Below are 20,727 nucleotides of genomic sequence, written 5' to 3'. Positions count from 1 at the left end.
TGAATAGGCATGGGCGTGTAGTCTACCCGTGTAAGTCGTGCTTCAATCCTGCCAAATAGACACGGTCATGTGACACGCCCGTGTGAGGAAGTCCAGGCTATGTTGATTTCCCACGTGGGTCCATTTTCTCCGTTTTCGACCCGTTTCTCGCTCTTTTTACTCTCTTATGCTCTCCTAAGTATAAAACATGAAATTAAAGGATTAGGAACATTGAATTCATCAAATCTAAAGTGAAACCATTCATAAATGGGTTAAGCATGGGATAAAAATATGTATAAATTACGGTTTATCAAATACCCTCACACTTAAGAATTTGCTTATCCTTAAGCAAAAATCCTCAACTCATAATCAAAATAAATTCTTCTCAATTTATAATCCCTATCAATAATATCTCAAAATAATCCATAAGTACTCATACATTCAAAATTCAACTAAATGTACATCAAAGTTTCAAACATTCCAAGTTGAGCATTTTATCACGATAACACAGGTGTCTCCCCTCATGTAAGTGATTATCTTTGATCAAAATATCACAGAGTTTAACATCCTCACTAAAGATTCACTCAAATCTCTCAAGGTGTTTAAAGACATCAATTAAAGCACTTATTAGTCAATATGAAAAGCTATTGCCATAGGCTTGCTTGAAAATCAAATCTCCACCACTATATATTGAGCTGATATTCAATCAAAAATGTCTTTTACAGGATTGTAACGTGGCTTTGGCTAGGGGGAGTGGTCACAAGCTGAAAGAAGATGTTAGAATCGAGATTGAATTGAAAAATTACCTAGCTAGAAAAATAACTAGTCATCAGTTGAATACAAGTAAGTTTCTTCTCAGAATATGGAACTAACACTGAAGCTCAAAAATGACGAATTACTACTAATATGTATGTCAGTATTGTTATTTTTTTAAGAACAAGTCATATATTTAGAAGAACAAAACATAACTAAGCAATTTGTTCAAATCAAATCTCGAGAAATATAGGGATCAAATTAGGGGATTTCAACAATAATGGGTTATGGGTTAATATTGAGGTTAAATCAATTAATGGCTTGTTAGGCTAAAAAATGGTTCACTAAGGGTTAATTATGGAGGTAGGCTATTGTGGAGTGAGTGAGTTAAACCTAAGTGCCTTTATCATCTTGACATATCAAATCAAATGGTGTGGTCTTGACATGCATAATCAAGCAAGTTCTAGAATAACAAATCAAAACTGACGCACTTATAACAAAAGTGAGCATAAATGGAATAAAATATGCTCTAAAGGCCCAAGATCTCACAAAAATTATGGCTTTTTTATATTTAAACTTGTGAATTTCAACTCAAGATAATACCTAAACTTAGGGAAACAACCTAAAAGTTTTTAATTCTTCAAAAATCAACTCATCATGCTTGATTCCCTAATGTCTTAAAGTTTAAACAATCAATGTATAATTGCCTATGTTTTAATTCAAGACATATCAATAAAAATCATAAATTAATTAAAATTCATTCTAATAGTGATATAAGTGATTCACGTGAGAAAAAGACAAAATTCAGGGATTTCTAATGATGATATGAAAGACCCCCCCACACTTAAGATGTACATTGCCCTCAATGTACAAAGATAGATATATTGAAAGGTATAGATATAGAATCATAAAAGAGGGAGAGAAGTGAAACTTCGTGAATGATGAATGGACTCCTTGAATTGGAGTTATAGAGAATAATCGGCCAAGGCAATGATGAGAGTGGAGGAGGACACTCCGTTGGTGGTAGAGCTTTGGAGCTCTTTATGACTGTGATAAAATCAGGAACTCTTTAGGAAATATAATGAAGCATATTTACAAGTAATGAAATAGCCAAAAATAAAAATTGTAAAAACTCAAGATATAATAGCATTAGCAGGAAATAAAAAGTAATTTCAAAATCTAAAGATAAAGCTAAAATAGATAACAGGTGTTTATAGAGAAATTGGGGCACACGGCCGTGGGGCACGCCTGTGTGCCTTTGTTTCAGCCCTTGCATTTTGTGGTTTTCAAAATTGGGTGCATTAGTGTACAGGCCATGTTGCACGGCCATGTCAATCTTCGTTCGCTTCTCCCACGCCTGTGTATGCAGGCACATGCCCGTGTTATTGTGACAGTGTCGACCACGGGGACTGGGCACGGGCGTGTCGAACGCCTGTGCTAAATTGACAGGTTTGCCCACGATTTCAAAGCACGAGTTTGTTGCACGCCCATGTTATTTTGGCAGTTTTGCCCAGGGCCATGTCGCATGGCCGTGGCAACTTATCTCATCCCGTGTTGGGGAAAAAAATTTTGCCCTATTTTCACACGGCCGTAGTGCACGGCCGTGTTGAATCCCGTGGTATGTGCACGGCCTACGACATGCCCGTGTGCCTGGCCATATGGTTCTAAAAATCTTGTGTTCAGTGACTCAGTTAGTGAATTAAATGTTAAAGACTAAAATTTAAAGAAGTTAGCACCGTTAGTGCTCGGGGTGCCTCCCGGGAAGCGCTTGTTTATAGTCTAAGCTCGACTCTACGTTGTGGGTGTATTTAGGAAACTACATGGAGTCGTAGCTCCTCTTTATCGTCTTTGAAATTCTCACCGTTATACATTTTGAGACGATGTCCATTCACCTTAAAAGTGCCTTGTGATGGATGACTTACCTCTATTGTACCATATGGAAATATAGTTTGAACTATGAAAGGACTTGACCATCTTGATTTAAGCTTTCCAGGAAACAATTTGAGCCTCAAGTTATATAACAGGACAAGATCTCTAATTTTAAATTGCCTTCGTTCCTTCAAATGGGCATCGTGGTGGGGCTTCGTCGCTTCTTTATATAGGCGCGAATTTTCATATGCATTGGCTCGTGACTCATCTAACTCATTCAACTACATCAACCTGTTTTCACTTGCAAGTTTGGGGTCAAGGTTTAGAAATTTTCTAGCCCAGAATGCCTTGTGTTCCAACTCAAATGGTAAGTGACAACTTTTCCCATAAACAAGTCTGTAAGGTGATGTTCCTATGGGACTCTTAAAGGCAGTTCTATAAGCCCATAAAGCATCATCTACTTTTATCGCCCAATCCTTCTTGTTTAATTCTACTGTCTTTTCTAGGATACGTTTAAGCTCTCGGTTCATTACTTCGACTTGGCCACTAGTCTAAGGGTGATAAGGGGTAGTTGTTCTATGATGAACTCCGTATTTCTTGAGGGTCTTGTCAAATTGGGCGGTACAAAAATGAGTACCCCTATCACTGATAATTGCTCTAGGTGTACCAAATCGAGAGAAAAGTTTCTTAAGGAATCGTACTACTACTCTAGCATCATTAGTAGGTAAAGCTTAGGCTTCAACCCATTTGGACATATAATCAACAGCTACTAAGATGTATTTATTCCCGAATGAACTAGGGAATGGACCTATGAAGTCAATACCCCAAACGTCAAATATTTTTCATGAGAGCATATATGTCTAAGGCATTTCATCATGTTTGGATATATTACCTGTCCTTTGACATTTGTCGCAAAAAGTAACATACATGTTGGCATCTTTGAATAGAGTGGGCCAATAAAAACCTGATTTGAGGACTTTATGTGCGGTCTTATTTCCACCGTAATGTCCTCTAGCCGGTCCTGAGTGGAAATGTTCCAAGATTTTCAATGCTTCTATCCTTGTAACGGATCTCCTAATGATTTGATCTGCACATTTACGGAAAAGAAAAGGGTCTTCCAAGAAGTAGTTTTTCACATCAGTGAAGAATCGCTTCTTTTGCTGATGTGTCAAACCTTTTGGGATAATGTTAGCTGCTAAAAAATTTGCAATATCTGCAAACCAAGGTACCTCAGAATCAGATATAGCAAAAAATTGTTCTTCAAGGAATGAATCATTTATTTCAATGTCATCTGGTTTTTGGGTACTTGAGTTTTCAAGCCTGGAGAGATGGTCAATCGCAAGATTTTCAGCTCCTTTCTTATCCTTAATCTCCAAGTCAAATTCCTGCAATAATAAGATCCATCGAATGAGTCGAGGTTTTGCATCAGTTTTAGTCAAAAGGTTGCGAAGAGCAGAATGGTCAGTATATACGACAACTTTAGACAATATTAAATATGGCCTAAATTTATCGAATGAAAAAACCATAGCTAGCAGCTCTTTCTTTGTGGTGTAGTTTTCTTCTGCGGCTGTCAAAGTCTTGCTAGCATAATAGATAGGTTGAAAATGTTTATCTCTTTGCTGTCCCAAAACTGCACCTATTCCAAAATCACTCGCATCGCACATTAGTTCAAAAGGTAAATTCCAATCAGGTGCAATTATAATTGGAGCTTTAGTCAGATTATCCTTTAAAGTATTAAATGCTTCTAAACAATCATGATCGAAATTAAAAGGCACATCTTTTTCTAGTAATTTAGTCAAAGGCTTAGCTATTTTAGAAAAGCCTTTAATAAACCTTCTATAAAACCCATCATGTCTTAAGAAGCTTCTAATAGCCTTAATCCAATTAAGGGGGTAGTTTTTCAATGGTTTCAATTTTGGATTTATCAACCTCAATCCCTCTACTAGAAATTTTATGTCCTAACACAATACCTTCTTGAACCATAAAGTGACATTTGTCCCAGTTAAGTACAAGGTTTGTTTGCTCACATCTTATTAACACTCGTTTTAAATTTTTAGGCAAAGATGGAAAGAGTTACCAAAAATTGAAAAATCATCCATAAATACCTCCATGATGTCTTCTACGAGTTCGTCAAAAATGGCCACCAAAAGGCATTTTATGATAAGCAAACATATCGTATGGACATGTAAATGTCGTCTTTTCTTGATCTTCAAGAGCTATTGGGATTTGGAAATAGGCAAAGAGTCCTTCTAAAAAGCAGTAGTACATGTGTCCTGACAATCTTTCCAACATTTGGTCAATGAATGGAAGGGGGAAGTGCTCTTTTCTCGCCTCATCATTTAGCTTCCTATAATCAATGCACACTCTCCAACCTGTGACTGTTCTTGTTGGGATTATTTCATTCTTCTCATTGGCTACAACAGTCATGCATCCTTTCTTAGGAACAACCTGCACTAGACTCACCTAAGAACTATCAGAAATAGGATAAATAATTCCAGCATCTAGGAGTTTAATTACCTCAGCTTTAACAACTTCCTTCATGTTGGGATTCAATCGTCTTTGGGCTTGCACGCATGGTTTATATTCATCTTCCATTAAAATTTTGTGGGTACAAAAAAAAGGGTTGATCCCTTTAATGTTAGAAATTTTCCAAGCTATGGCCCTTTTATGCTCTTTTAATACTTGGAGTAATTTCTCTTTCTCCTTAGGTTGTAAGTTGGATGCAATAATTACTGGTAATGTGGAATTATTTCCAAAGGAATGCATATTCCAAGTGATTCAGCAATTGTTTAAATTCCAGTTTGGGAGGTTCGTCAATAGAGGATTTTTGCTTAAGTTCATCTTTTACCTAATTACCTCATCTTCTGCTAGTTTTGGGGAGGTTTCATTGGAGTTTAGTTCGGTTCCTATTTCATATCATCATCCATCCCCTCTCCCTGGGCGAGACACAGTTCCATGGTGTCCTTGTATACGATTTCCTAAAAAGAATCTTGAGTAGCATGATCAATAGAGTCGATAAAATAACATGAGTCATCCTGTTCTCTAGAAAATCTCATGACATCAGAAATTTTAAAAATAATCTCTTCGTCACCTACTCTAAGTACCAATTTACCATCACTCACATCAATTACAGCTCTAGCAATGGCTAAAAATGGTCGACCCAAAATTAAAGGCACCTCAACATCTTCATCCATGTCAAGCACAACAAAATCAACAGGGAATATAAATTTATCTACTTTTACAACTACGTCTTCTATAATTCCCCTAGGATATTTAACAGATCTATCAGCTAATTGAATACTCAACCTAGTGGGTTTCGGTTCCCCAAGACCAAGTTATTTAAACATTTTATATGGCATCAAATTAATGCTGGCGCCTAAATCAGCTAGTGCTTTATCAACATTCAAACTACCAATTAAGCAGGGAATAGTAAAACTTTTTGGGTCTTTCAGTTTGGCTAGCAGTTTGTTTTGGAGTATGGTTGAGCACTCCTCATTAAGTTCCACTGTAGATAAGTCTTCAGACTTCCTTTTGTTTGTTAGAAGCTCCTTTAAGAATTTTACATATGTAGGCATCTGTGATATAGCTTCAACAAAAGGTAAGTTAATATGCAATTGTTTAAAAAGTTCAAGAAATTTACCGAATTGTGCATCCATGCGATCTTTCTTCAACTTTGCTGGGTATCAGATTGGTGGTTTATATTCATTTGGCATTAAGTTTTCATTATTTTCATGTTCGACCTCCTTTCTGTCAGCTTCTTGTGGTGGATTCCTTTCAGATTTAGCTAACACTTTCCCACTCCTTAGTGTAACTGCTTTCACGTGCTCTTTTGGGTTGGGTTCAGTGTTACTAGGTAGACTTCTTGGTGGTCTTTCAGATATCAATTTAGCGATCTGACCTATCTGAGTTTCGAGCCCTTGGATCGACGCTTGTTGATTTTAAGTCTTTGTCTCGGTGATTCGAAAACGAGTTTCGTTAATCGAGATGAATTTTGTTACCATCTCCTCAAGGTTTGACTTTTTCTCTAGTTGGTAGGGTGGTTGTTGAAAGCCTGGAGGTAGTGGTCTCTGATTCCCTTGGCCTCCCCATGAGAAATTTGGGTGGTTCCTTCAACCTGCATTGTAAGTATTACTATAAGGATTATTTTGAGATCGAGGATTATTACCCATGTAATTTAACTGCTCGTTCTCCATGTTGTAGCCATAGGATGGGTATTCTGAATTGCTTGATCCATCTCCACTTGCTTCGCACTGCATTATTGGGTGAACCTGTGAAGAACTAAGAAAACCATCTATTTTCTTATTTAAGAGTTCTACCTAATTAGAGAGCTTGGTGACCGAATCGAAGTTATAAACGCCGGATGTTTTCGTTGGCTTTGTCCTCATGACTTGCCACTGATAGTTATTCAGTGACATTTCCGCTATAAAATCATAGGCATCTTCAGGTGTCTTATTATTGATGGTTCCGCCAGCAACTGCGTCAACCATTTGTCGAGTCGAAGGATTCAGGCCATTATGAAAGATTCGAACCTGTAGCCAGAGTGGTAACCCATGGTGAGGGCATCTTCTCAAGAGGTCCTTGTATCTATCCCATGCATCGTAGAGTGTTTCTAAATCCATCTGTACAAAAGAAGAGATATCATTACGTAATTTAACCGTTTTAGCCGGCAAAAAATATTTTAATAAAAACTTTTCGGTCATTTGTTCCCGAGTAGTGATTGACCCCTATGGTAACGAATTCAACCACTATTTAGCTTTGTTTCTCAATGAAAAAGGGAATAACCGAAGGCGAATGGCGTCATAAAAAATGCCATTGATTTTTAAAGTGTCACAAAACTCTAAGAAATTTGCTAGGTGAGCGTTGGGATCCTCGTCCTGAAACCATCAAACTGAACCAACTGTTGTATCATTTGAATTGTGTTAGGTTTCAGTTCAAAATTATTTGCAGCAATAGCAGGTCTAACTATACTTGACTTAGTTCCTGTTAAATTAGATTTATCATAATCATACATAGTATGTGGAGCAGGATTCTAATTTACTGGATCAGCAGCAATCGCAGGAGGTAGTGGATTTTCTTGGTTTTTAGCCATCTCCTTGGTTGTGGTTGAAGTATTGTCCTCTTGCTCATCCTCTTTGTATCTTACGCTTCGCCTTATTTCTCTTCGGTTTTCGTGAACTGTGCAGTCGATCTCATTGTCAAAAAGTAGTTGTCCTGACGAGTTTCTTCTGGTCATAAACTAGAAAAACTTGTCAGAAGAAAATAAATGAAGAATTAGAAAAGAAAAAAAAATTTAATTGCAATAAAAGTAAAATGGCTAAAGTAATAAAAATCGAGTGTTCCTAATATCCTAATTCCCCGGCAACGGTGCCAAAAACTTGATACGTGATATTCGTGACAGGTTTTAAAGATTTATGAATGAATCGTTCTTGAGACTAACTTATTATCATGATTAAGCCAAGTGTACCCATCGATTAGTAGTATAGTTCAGCAAGACCGGATTGTCGAACCCAAAAGAACCACGAGTACTAGTATTTACTTCCTTTTTATTATCTAGCCTAAAAATTAAGAGGTTTGGTTATCTAAACTAATTACTAAACTAATTATCTAGACTTCACTTGTTATTTGACTTTGAATCAGACGATTTATTCATTTGACTTGATCCGTAGAAATCCCTAAGTTATATTATTATCTCTCTCGAGACTAATAACGTCTAACCCTAGGTTGAATAATTGAAATCTCTTTCTAATTAACACCCTAGAATTGCATTAACCTGATCTATGGATTCCTTTATTAGGTTTCACCCTAATCCGACAAAATCTTATCACCCTATCTTTAGGCATTCAATCAAATCCGCTTAATTATGACAAATTTACTCTTAGACAGGGTCTATTCCTCCTTTGAATAAGAGCTTAACTTGAATCAATATCCTGGAATATCAAAACAAGAATTAAGAACACACAATTAAGAACAAGTCAAAAATTTATCATACAATTCAGATAATAATAACAAGATCCGTCTTAGGTTTCATTCCCCTTAGTTATTTAGGGGGTTTAGTTCATACTTATGAAAGAAAACATCTCAAAAGCATAAAGATAACAAAACATAAGAAAACCCAAAACTCTTGAAGGAACTTGAAGGGAGATCTTCAGTCTTGATGATGAATCCGGTTTCTAAAATGGATCAATCGACTTTCCTTGAGTAATCCTTGCTTCCTACTCTACGTTCCCCTCTTAATTTCCTCCGCAGGTGTTTAAATAGGCTTTTGGATGCCTAAGAGCCCTAAAAATTGGCCTTTTCCGAATAGAACTATACTTGGGCTTGGCAGGGACACGCCCATGTGCAATTACTCCAGCCCGTGGTCAAGGCTGTTGAATAGGCATGGTCATGTAGTCTATCCGTGTAAGTCGTGCTTCAATGCTTCCAAATGGACACGGTCATGTGACACGCCCGTGTGAGGAAGTCTAGGCCGTGTTGATTTCCCACGTGGGTCCATTTTCTTCGTTTTCGGCCCGTTTCTTGCTCTTTTTACTCTCCTATGCTCTCCTAAGTATAAAACATGAAATTGAAGGATTAAGAGCATCGAATTCACCAAATCTAAGGAGAAACCATTCATAAATGGGCTAATCATGGGATAAAAATATGTATAAATTGCGGTTTATCACCATGTCCATGTACCAGGCCGTGTGTCACACACAGTCTAGACACACGCCTATCTGTCTGTCCATGTGGACAACATAAAGCCATTTCTAGCTTTATTTCTCACCCAAAATCGCACCAATGACCTGCACTTAAACTCACTTCCAAATACCAACCAATTCAAGCATTCAAATTAAACAAATTCCATCATTCAACAAGGCATATCATTGCATGCATACATATTTATAATCTTACCTTGGTATATTCCATATGTTAAACATAAATTGATCAACTACTTAACAGATATTTGGCTACCATAGCATGACATTACAAGTATATCGAAACAACCATTACTAGCCATTCTAATGGCTAGATTACAAGTATCATTACCAAGCCACTAATGGTCAAGTTGTCCTATACATGCCATTATACCAAAATGATTTTTCTATGTATACCTAAAATAAGCTAGTTGATAGTATGACAATGCTCCAATGATCTCCAACCTTCGAGAGCTTTCGAGCACTATAAAACAGATAAATTAAAACAAAGTATGCATAAGAAGTTTGTATAACAATACTAAACTTACCAATCCCGTTTATTAAATCTAAGCATACAATATCATGTTTTCCATCCATTAGCAAAATTGCCTAAACATATGCATTCAATAAAACATGTTAGTCACCAAAATCTTCATATCAATCTAGTAAACATAGATGAGCTCATCATGCAATATTCTTTCAAAGCGTTATCATTTCATCTCATAATTCTCATACCATGTCAAGAGCTCTGTCCGTTGAATTATTGAAATTTTCGATGGATGCTAAAGTAGTACATTCGAACTGTACGATTCAAAAACCCGTCAATTCTTTTTCAAGAGTTCCTATTAGGGCACTTAGCCAAGGAACACACTCTCGAGCCACATATTGTATAACAGGATTACCAATCCAGGCTAAATCCTTTATATAACGTATGCTCGGAAGAGCTCAATTAGGATTACCAGTCCAGGCTAAACCCTAATCGTAATGTATACTTGAGAGGCATTAAAATAGATTACACGTCCAAGCTAAATTCTTTCTATAATGAGGTCAATAGGATTACTCGTCCAAGCTAAATCCATCAGCAACAAATGCAGGACCTCATCCATTTCAGGAAAGCACATATATTCATCAGAATTTAATATTCAATCGGAACTTAACCCTTTTTCCACCATTACAAGCACGTATTCAATTTTTCATTATACCAATTAAATAATTCAAGTCCATATAGGTCACATTACATACAAACACAATATTCAATTATTCATATTTACATGTTCGATTAAGTTACACGAACTTCCCTCGACAGTTGTTCGCGTAAGTAATCTACTAATCCGAAACTTTTTCTTTTCCTCGATCTAACCTCGAATTTTTTTTCTCTGAATCTATATAAATAGCTTTAATCATCAATTTATCATATTTCATACTCATTTGTACTCAATTCATGTTCTATGAAAAATTACCATTTTGCCCCTAACTTTTCCATAAATTTCAATTTCGTCCCTAGACTCGTAAAATGAAACTTGTGCAATTTACTCCCTACTCCAAGCCTAACCAAAATCCCATTACAAACTTTTCAGCACATGTATTCATAAAAATGAAAAATTTTTCATCAAATTTCACAACTTTACATTTTAGTCCCTAAATCATGTTTTCATCAAAAATCACTTTGTAAAAGTTGTTTATCTATCAACCTTTCATTTTTTACCATAAATTTCTAGTTTTCAGCATATTCATCCATGGCCCAAATTTCATACCTTGATAACTTTTCAAATTAATCCCCCAAATAGATAGATTAAACTATCTCGATTCCAAAAATATAAAAATTACTAAAAACGAGACTTGATTTCATATCTTTTTAAGCTTGGAAAGATTTGTTCCTATCTCCTAGGGTTTCCATAGATATTTTGGGGAAGAAGACATGAAAATAAGATGATAATTTCTTTTTAATTAATTATCATCTTTTAATTTTTGTAATTTCCAATTTAGCCCCTACTCTTTTCCAATTTTTCCATGGATGAGTCACCAAAAATCTACATACTTTTCTTAAATGGTCTAATTACCATATAAGGAATTCTAGTTTTGAATTCCATAACTATTTAATCCTTATAGCTACTAGAACTAAACTTTTACATTTTATGAGATTTAGTCCTTCTCGTAATTAAACACTTAATCGATAAAATTTTCGTATCAAAATTTTCACACGACATATCTATCATAATTTAGACCATATAATAAAATAAAGATGAACTTAATTTTCGGATCGGATTTGTGGTCCGAAAACCACTGTTCCGATTTCACTGAAAAATGGGCAGTTACAAATCCCGCATCTAAAAGCTCCTTCAATTGTTTTTGCAACTCTTCTAATTCTGGTAGAGACATACGATATGGGGCCCTTGCTGGCGGCACCATGTTGGCCACTAGCTCGATCTTGTGGTCCACCTCCCTCTTGGGTGGCAAACTTTCGGGCAACTGGGCAGCCATCATATCTCAAAAAGTTTTCAACAATTGGCTCACTTCTTTTGGGATCTCACCAACGGACTTAACAGTTTCCTCGATTTTCAAGGTGGCTAAGTTAGAGACTTTATCTCTATGTACTCTTTTAGCAAATTGGATTGCCGATCAGGTCTTTCCTTCTATGCTTCCCTTCCTTGGCATTCTTACCATGCATTGATGGTTCGAATTTGAAATCACCATGTAATTACCAAAAGATACAGTAGACACATTAACTCGGTCAAGGAAACTTAATCCAACCATAAAATTATAGTAATCAAGTGGTATTACTTTATTAGATGCCTTACCGGTCTAATTGCCAAATTGGAGACCTACTCCCTTTGCAAACCCCTTGATTGAAACACTTTCTGAGTTTACATTTTTGATCCATCCTGACTTGTTTTTTATCTTGAGGCCAAGTTTATGAGCAGCCTCTTCGGACATAAACAAATTAGATGCATCTGTGTCGACAAGCGCATTCAATTTTCTGCTTGCCACCATGATGTCTACAAACATCAGCCCATGACCCTTCTTGTCTTCGACACACCTTAGTATCGAACCAAGATTATTATCATCCTCATCTGACTCCTCTTTTGCTTCCATAGCAGAGAGTATGGCCTTCTTCAAATAGTTATTGATCATATGTGGACCATCACAATGGAAGCAACTTATATGCTCATTATTCTTTTTGTCCTAAGGCTTATTACCGTTTCCATTCCTAGTGGGCCTTTCTTTGTTTCCCCCACCATTGCATTTGGTTTGAATTTGGGCTTGGAAGACTCAGACTTGTCTTTTTTCCCACCGAAGTCAATAAATGATTCTGCCACAGACATGGCCTTAGTAAGCTTTTGTACTCCTCGGCGTTGCAACTCTTGCTTCGCCCATGGTTTCAACCCATCCATAAAGGAAAAGAATGCCTCTTTCTCACTCATATCTGAGATTTGAAGCATGAGTTCGCTAAACTCCTGTACATACTCCCTCATAATGTCTTGTTGCCCGAGCTTCATCATCGACATACTCTGGATAAAACTGTGCTTTAAACTCACTTTGGAACTCCTCTCAAGTCCCAATTTTGATCCGACAACATCTTACATCGGTAGACCTACGACGCTGCCATAACAAAGCAATATCAGTAAGATACATAGTAGTAGTAATTACCTTAACGGCATCATTCTTGATGCCTTTGGCACAGAAGTATTACAAGATTCCCCTTGAACTCCCTGGGCTTGGAAACATCCACACTGTATTTGGGTATGACAGCGACTAACCCTCCATTGCCCAAAGTAGCCTTATAGATTGTGAGCTCACCCGTGAGCTCCGTAATCTCCTCTTTCAAGGCTATCATTATAGCCTAAATGGCATCATCCCTACCAATCAGCTTTTCAACAAAGTCCAACATAAAATCTCTAAGTTGCTCATTCATGTACAGTAACCCATCATTAATCCTATTATCGATATCATCAATCTTCTTATTGACATCCCTCACAAATTCCTCTAGAGTGACGACTTGATCTTCCAAAGCCGACAGTATGTCCCTCGAGCAACTAGCTTTCCTAGCCCTCCCATAGGTATCCATTCCCTCAACATTCTTAACAACTTCTTTCAACATCTTTCAATGGTGCCTTCAAATGCTAGCTCTGACACCAACTGTCACGGGCTTAGATTTTTCCCACACGATCTGTGTGGCCATAGATAGTTTCTGTGACAGTCCTAATTAGACCCTAGTCGAAAAGTGGTTTCGGGACCACAAAAACTGAGTTTTATAAATAATTAAAAGTTATATTCTATGTTCATGATGTGAGTAAATGCATGTGTGAAAGTTTAAAGCATTAATTTGGTCATTTTTAAGTGAATTTATTAAAATGGACTTATATGAAACACTTTAGAAATGTGATAGGTTAATTTTATAATGGTCTATTAGTGCATGTATTAAAAGAGTGGTTTTGCATGTCAATTTACCCATAATATATATAGTGGCGGCCAAGAAATGATGATGCTCCACTAATTCTAATTTAATATAATTTTTAAGTTAACAAATGATTTAAATAATTCTAATAAAATGAATTAAAAAAAAGAAATGATAGGGATGAATAATAGAAGAAAGAGAAGAGAGAGAGGGTGTTCATCTTCTTCTTCTTCTCTCAAAGCCGAAACAAAGATGAAGGAATAAGGGGAAATTTACCCCAAAGCAATTCGGCATTTTTCTTTAGCTTGTAAGAGGTAAGTTTTGAATTGTTGATTTGGTTTTATGATATGTTAAGTTAATAATTGGATGTACTCTTATTAATGTCAAGAAAGTTGAAACTTTTATGGTGGTTTAGGCATCATGCCGTGAATCTAAGTGTTAGAATTAGAGGTTATTTTCATGTTGTATGGAATAAAAGGGGGATGATAGTATGGAATGAAGATTTTTGAATAAGTAGTTTAGTAGCACCTTGTACATTCGGTTATATTGAGTCTAATTGGAATGTTAATTTCTTTCTCTATGATTATTTTCCTTGTATGTTAAATGGTTCTTTGATAGGGCCAAATGAATTATGAAGGTCATAATAAGAATGTATGAAGTTTAAGGTACGAATTTTAGTCTTGGTGATATGGATAATTCAGTTGAAATATCGAGTATGGGAGTTTCCGTTTTAGGTAAAGATCAAAAAAATGATTAATAGGCATTAAAAGGTTAAATGTATGAAATTTGAAGTATAAGAACTTATAGGTAATTACATAGGTAATGTTAAATTTAATTTGGTATATTCGGCCATATAGGTGTATATGTTTGTGATATTATTTTTAACTCTCTATAATCGATTAAAGGAGTAATATTGGCTTATAAGGTTGAGTTGATTCATGATTTTGTATATTAGAATTAAATTACCTGAGATTAAGTTATCTTAGTAGTGGTAGTACATTCGGCCTTGAAGCATTAATCGAACATTAGTTAAGGTTTTAATGTTTTGAACAAGGATAGTTGTGAAATGAAGTGAAAATCATTAAATTATACATATAAGTATCCAGCAAGGTAATTAAACTACTAAATGTATTTATTCTAGATCTAGAAATCAAAGGGGGAGAATCAAACAAGGGCAAAGCAAAGACAATTGAGTAGTCCATTGGGAATCATTTTCATCCAATATAAGGTAAGTCCTTAAGCATTTTTGTAAGGTTGATTAGTTTGTATATAAATAATACTAGTGAATCATAAAAGAATTCCTTTTGATAGGTATTCTTTTGGAATGATTTTCCTATTTATTAATGTGACCATATGTGCTATTTGAATTAAGTAAATTGCCTTAGCATAATGAGTTAACATATGGCACTATGTGTGCGGAATTAAGTGGCACTATATGTGCCGATTTGGATGTTGAAGCATGAGAAAAAAAAATCCAATGCACTATGTGTGCGGTTTACTATGGCACTATGTGTGCGAGTGTAATAAGCACTATGTGTGCAAATTCGGTTGATAATATAAAATGTGCATGAAAGAACGAAGTAATAGAACTATTAACTAAAATATCGAATTTGAGACATGTGCTGTGTATGTATAAATTTATCTAGTGCATCATTGTTCCATGCTTTGAGGAAATGGATCTAAATCAATTGGGTTGTTTTGGTATTTGATTTGATTGTAGGACTTGGCATGAGATTGAACCGAAAATCTAAGAAATTATAGCATAGTTCGGTATGGTTGGAGTAATTGATTTTGCATTATTTGTTTTCTCTTATGATCTTTTATTAATGGACGGTAGTGTAATGCTTATGACTTACTGAGTTATATACTCATTTGGTGTGTTTACTTGTTACTTATTTAGGTTTCTTTGATCCATTTTGTGTACTCGGGACCATCGTCGAAGTCATCACACCAGCTTGCAACTTTTTGGTATCCTGTTCTTAGTTGGTCTAAGAGAACATTTCGGCATGTATAGGCTATTATGTTTTTGTTTGAACTTTGTTATGTATACTTTTAGCCATGCGAATATGGCTTAAATGTTAAGTTTGGATTTGGCTATATTTAATCATACTATAACTTGTCTTGGCTTTAATGTTTAATTCTTTTAATGAATGATATATATATATATATAAATTATACATATGTTTGAGGGATTGAACATGCTATTAAAATCTTGACTATGTATTTTTGAGTGATTCGATTAAGACATGTTTATCTAAGTGATTAACTGTGATATGCCTATTGTATATGATCTTTGTTTTTAAATTGAATTAGCATAATGGATCGTTCGATTATGTCTGAATATAACATGCTATCGTATGATATGGTTGTTATATGATATAAACTCATGTAATGATTTTGATTGAACTTGATAATGATTAATTATGTGTGCTGGCCATATATGAATAAGAATCGTATAGAGTGGTAAAAATGGATTATGCGATATTAAAGATGAATTTAACGAAATGAAGATGATGGAAGTAATCTCATAGAAACTTTACGATTAAGTATTTGATTCGGTAATATCTCGTAACTCGTTCCAGCAATGGAAACGGGTTAGGGGTGTTATATTTTATTGGAATCAGAGCTATGGTTTAGTCGGTTCTAGGACTACCATAGCGCGTATGAGTCTAGATATACATGCCTTAATGTTAGTATTTGATAGTGTGATGACTTCTGACGGTCGAAATTATTGTTTTGATTAGTAAATGGAACCCATCTAGAGAGAACCTTAGCGGATGACGTTGAAAGTGTAGCGCTGCTCCTGCACAAGGGACACCGCCTGTTGAGCCTCAATCATCCGCGAATAATCAAGATGATGGGGCAAAACAAGCCTTCTTTACCATGATGAATGAGTGGGTCGCACAATATGCCTGAACTAACCCGGCTGCTCAACCATTCCCGAATTTAAATAATCTGCCTTAGGTGCCTATAATACCATCAATTCTTGATCCTGTAAGGTGAGTAAACCTCCGTGGATTTGATTAGGAAGCGGGCCGAGGAATTTCGAGCCATAGCTACCGATGATCTTTGAAAGGGCCGAGTTTTGGCTTGATAACACCATCCGGGTTTTGATGAGTGTCTTACACACGATGAGTGTTTAAAGTGTGCCATATCTTTGTTACGAGACTCACCTACTATTGGTGGAGAACCTTGATTACTATAGTCCCGAAGGAACGAGTTACTTGGGATTTCTTCCAGACGAAATTTTGAAAAAAGTATATTAGTCAACGGTTCGTCGATCAAAAGCGTAAAGAATTTTTGGAACTTAAGCAAGGCCGTATGACAGTATCTGAATACGAACGTGAGTTTGTAAGACTCAGTCGATATGCTCGGGAGTGTGTAGCTGATGAAATTGCCATGTGTAAAAGATTTGAAGAAGGATTGGATGAATATTTAAAGCTACTAGTGGGTATTTTAGAGATAAAAGAATTTGTAACACTAGTTGAACGAGCTTACAAGGTAGAAAAACTTGGAAAGGAGAAAAAGAAGGCTAAATTTGAAGCTAGAGACTTTCGTAAAAGATCAGTGGGTAAAACTTCATTCTCGGCTGTAAAGAAGTTCAGGAAAGATACTAATAAATCGAAGACGACTGCAGGAATTTCTATTAGAGAGCGTAATCAACGGACTCTCGAGTTACTTGATTGCTAGTGTGGGTAACAATCGCCAAGAAAACACGAATGTCCACAATGTGGAAGGCGACACGTAGGTGAATGTTGGGGTAAGTCTACTAACAGGGCCTGTTACAGATGCGGTTCGAAGGATCACTTCATTAGAGATTGCACGGAACTTTATGAGAAAAATAAGATGCAAGGTGCAAGACCTAGTGGAACAACGACTAGAGGTAGACCACCGAGAATTTCAGGAGGTAGGGGTGGTAGTCAGAGAGGGACTTCTGATATGGCTGTTTGATCTGAGGCTCGTGCTCCTACCACAGCTTATGCCATCCGCGCATGAGAGGAGGCATCCTCTCCTGATGTTATCACTGGTACTTTCACTCTCTTTGATACTGATGTAATTGCATTGATTGACCTTGGCTCTACTCATTCATATGTATGTGAGACTTTAGCATCCAGTAAGACTCTACCTGTTGAGTCTACTGAGTTCGTAATTTGAGTGTCAAATCCTTTGGGCCGATATGTACTTGTTGACAAAGTGTGTAAGAAATGCCCTCTAATAATCCGAGATTCCTGTTTTCTGGCCGATTTGATGCTTTTACCGTTTGATGAATTTGATGTCATTCTTGGTACAGATTGGTTGACCGTACATGATGCAGTGGTGAGTTGCAAAAGAAAGACCATTGATTTGAGGTGTGCAAATAATGAGATAGTCCAAGTTGAGTCTACTGACTTAAAGGGAGTGCCAGCAATAATATCCTCGATGATCGCTCAGAGATATGTGAGAAAGAGGTGTGAAGCATATCTTGCGTACATATTTGATAGCAAAGAGACGGAAAGGAAACTTGAATCAGTACCAGTGGTTTGTGAGTATTCAGATGTTTTTCCTGAGGAGTTAACGGGATTACCACCTGTTCGAGAGATAGAATTTGGCATCGAACTTGTACCTGGTGCCACACCAATCTCAATAGCTCTGTATTGTATGACACCAACGGAATTGAAAGAATTGAAAACTCAATTACAAGAGTTGACGGATAGAGGCTTTGCTCGACCGAGTTTCTCACCTTGGGGTGCACCAGTATTATTCGTGAAAAAGAAAGATGGAACCATGAGAATGTGCATCGACTATCGTCAATTGAACCAAGCAACAATAAAGAATAAATATCCGTTACCACATATTGATGATTTGTTTGACCAGCTAAAGGGTTATTATCAATAAAGATAGATTTGAGATCGGGTTATTATCAATTGCGAGTTCGAGACTCAGACATACCTAAAACTGCTTTTAGAACAAGATACGGTCACTACGAGTTCTTGGTGATGCCGTTTGGACTCACTAACGCCCCTGCGGTATTTATGGACTTAATGAATCAAATTTTCAGACAATATCTGGATCAGTTTGTGGTTGTGTTTATAGATGACATCTTGATTTATTCACGAGATGAAACTGAACATGCTGAGCATTTGAGATTGGTATTACAGATGTTACGAGACAAGCAGTTATACGCAAAATTCAGTAAATGTGAGTTTTGGTTGAGAGAGGTTAGCTTTTTGGGGCACGTGGTATCCGCATCGGGTATTAGAGTTGATCCGAACAAAATTTCGGCCATACTCGATTGGAAGCCTCCAAGGAATGTTACTGAAGTTAGGAGCTTTTTGGGACTTGCTGGTTATTACCGAAGGATTGTAAAGGGTTTTTCGATAATAGCTACACCGCTGACAAAACTACTTCAAAAAGATGTTGAGTTTGAATGGTCAGAAAAATGTTAGGAAAGTTTCGATCGATTAAAAACCTGTTTAACTGAAGCTCCAGTGCTAGTATAGCCGGAATCCGGTAAAGAATTTGTTATTTACAGTGATGCATCCTTGCTTGGGCTAGGTTGTATGTTGCTGCAAGAAGGTCGAGTTGTGAAATGAAGTGAAAATCATTAAATTATACATATAAGTATCCAGCAAGGTAATTAAACTACTAAATGTATTTATTCTAGATCTAGAAATCAAAGGGGGAGAATCAAACAAGGGCAAAGCAAAGACAATTGAGTAGTCGATTGGGAATCATTTTCATCCAATATAAGGTAAGTCCTTAAGCATTTTTGTAAGGTTGATTAGTTTGTATATAAATAATACTAGTGAATCATAAAAGAATTCCTTTTGATAGGTATTCTTTTTGAGTGATTTTCCTATTTATTAATGTGACCATATGTGCTATTTGAATTAAGTAAATTGCCTTAGCATAATGAGTTAACATATGGCACTATGTGTGCGGAATTAAGTGGCACTATGTGTGCCGATTTGGATGTTGAAGCATGAGAAAAAAAAAACCCAATGCACTATGTGTGCGGTTTACTATGGCACTATGTGTGCGAGTGTAATAAGCACTATGTGTGCAAATTTGGTTGATAATATAAAATGTGCATGAAAGAACGAAGTAATAGAACAATTAACTAAAATATCGAATTTGAGTCATGTGTTGTGTATGTATAAATTTATCTAGTGCATCATTGTTCCATTCTTTGAGGAAATGGATCTAAATCAATTGGGTTGTTTTGGTATTTGATTTGATTGTAGGACTTGGCATGAGATTGAACCGAAAATCTAAGAAATTATAGCATAGTTCGGTATGGTTGGAGTAATTGATTTTGCATTATTTGTTTTCTCTTATGATCTTTTATTAATGGACGGTAGTGTAATGCTTATGACTTACTGAGTTATATACTCATTTGGTGTGTTTACTTGTTACTTATTTAGGTTTCTTTGATCCATTTTGTGTACTCGGGACCATCGTCGAAGTCATCACACCAGCTTGCAACTTTTTGGTATCCTGTTCTTAGTTGGTCTAAGAGAACATTTCGGCATGTATAGGCTATTATGTTTTTGTTTGAACTTTGTTATGTATACTTTTAGCCATGCGAATATGGCTTAAATGTTAAGTTTGGATTTGGCTATATTTAATCATACTATAACTTGTCTTGGCTTTAATGTTTAATGCCTTTAATGAATGATATATATATATATATAAATTATACATATGTTTGATGGATTGAAAATGCTATTAAAATCTTGACTATGTATTTTTGAGTGATTCGATTAGGACATGTTTATATAAGTGATTAACTGTGATATGGCTATTGTATATGATCTTAGTTTTTAAATTGAATTAGCATAATGGATCGTTCGGTTATGTCTGAATATAACAAGCTATAGTATGATATGGTTGTTATATGATATAAACTCATGTAATGATTTTGATTGAACTTGATAATGATTAATTATGTGTACTGGCCATATATGAATAAGAATCGTATAGAGTGGTAAAAATGGATTATGCGATATTAAAGATGAATTTAACGAAATGAAGATGATGGAAGTAATCTCATAGAAACTTTACGATTAAGTATTT

The 20,727-nt window shown here is 36.0% G+C and overlaps 1 non-coding gene across 1 annotated transcript; it reads left to right on the top strand.

Moving 5' to 3' along the window:
* The first annotated feature begins 7,146 nt into the window (after positions 1 to 7,146).
* Positions 7,147 to 7,253, top strand: LOC128294842 (small nucleolar RNA R71). The gene has a single exon (XR_008285149.1). It is a non-coding gene; the product is annotated as a small nucleolar RNA R71 (small nucleolar RNA).
* The last annotated feature ends 13,474 nt before the right edge of the window (positions 7,254 to 20,727 follow it).

The sequence above is a fragment of the Gossypium arboreum genome, chromosome 6, assembly GCF_025698485.1.
Source record: "Gossypium arboreum isolate Shixiya-1 chromosome 6, ASM2569848v2, whole genome shotgun sequence".
Taxonomy (NCBI): domain Eukaryota; kingdom Viridiplantae; phylum Streptophyta; class Magnoliopsida; order Malvales; family Malvaceae; genus Gossypium; species Gossypium arboreum.
This window is presented reverse-complemented; position numbering and strand designations above follow the sequence as displayed.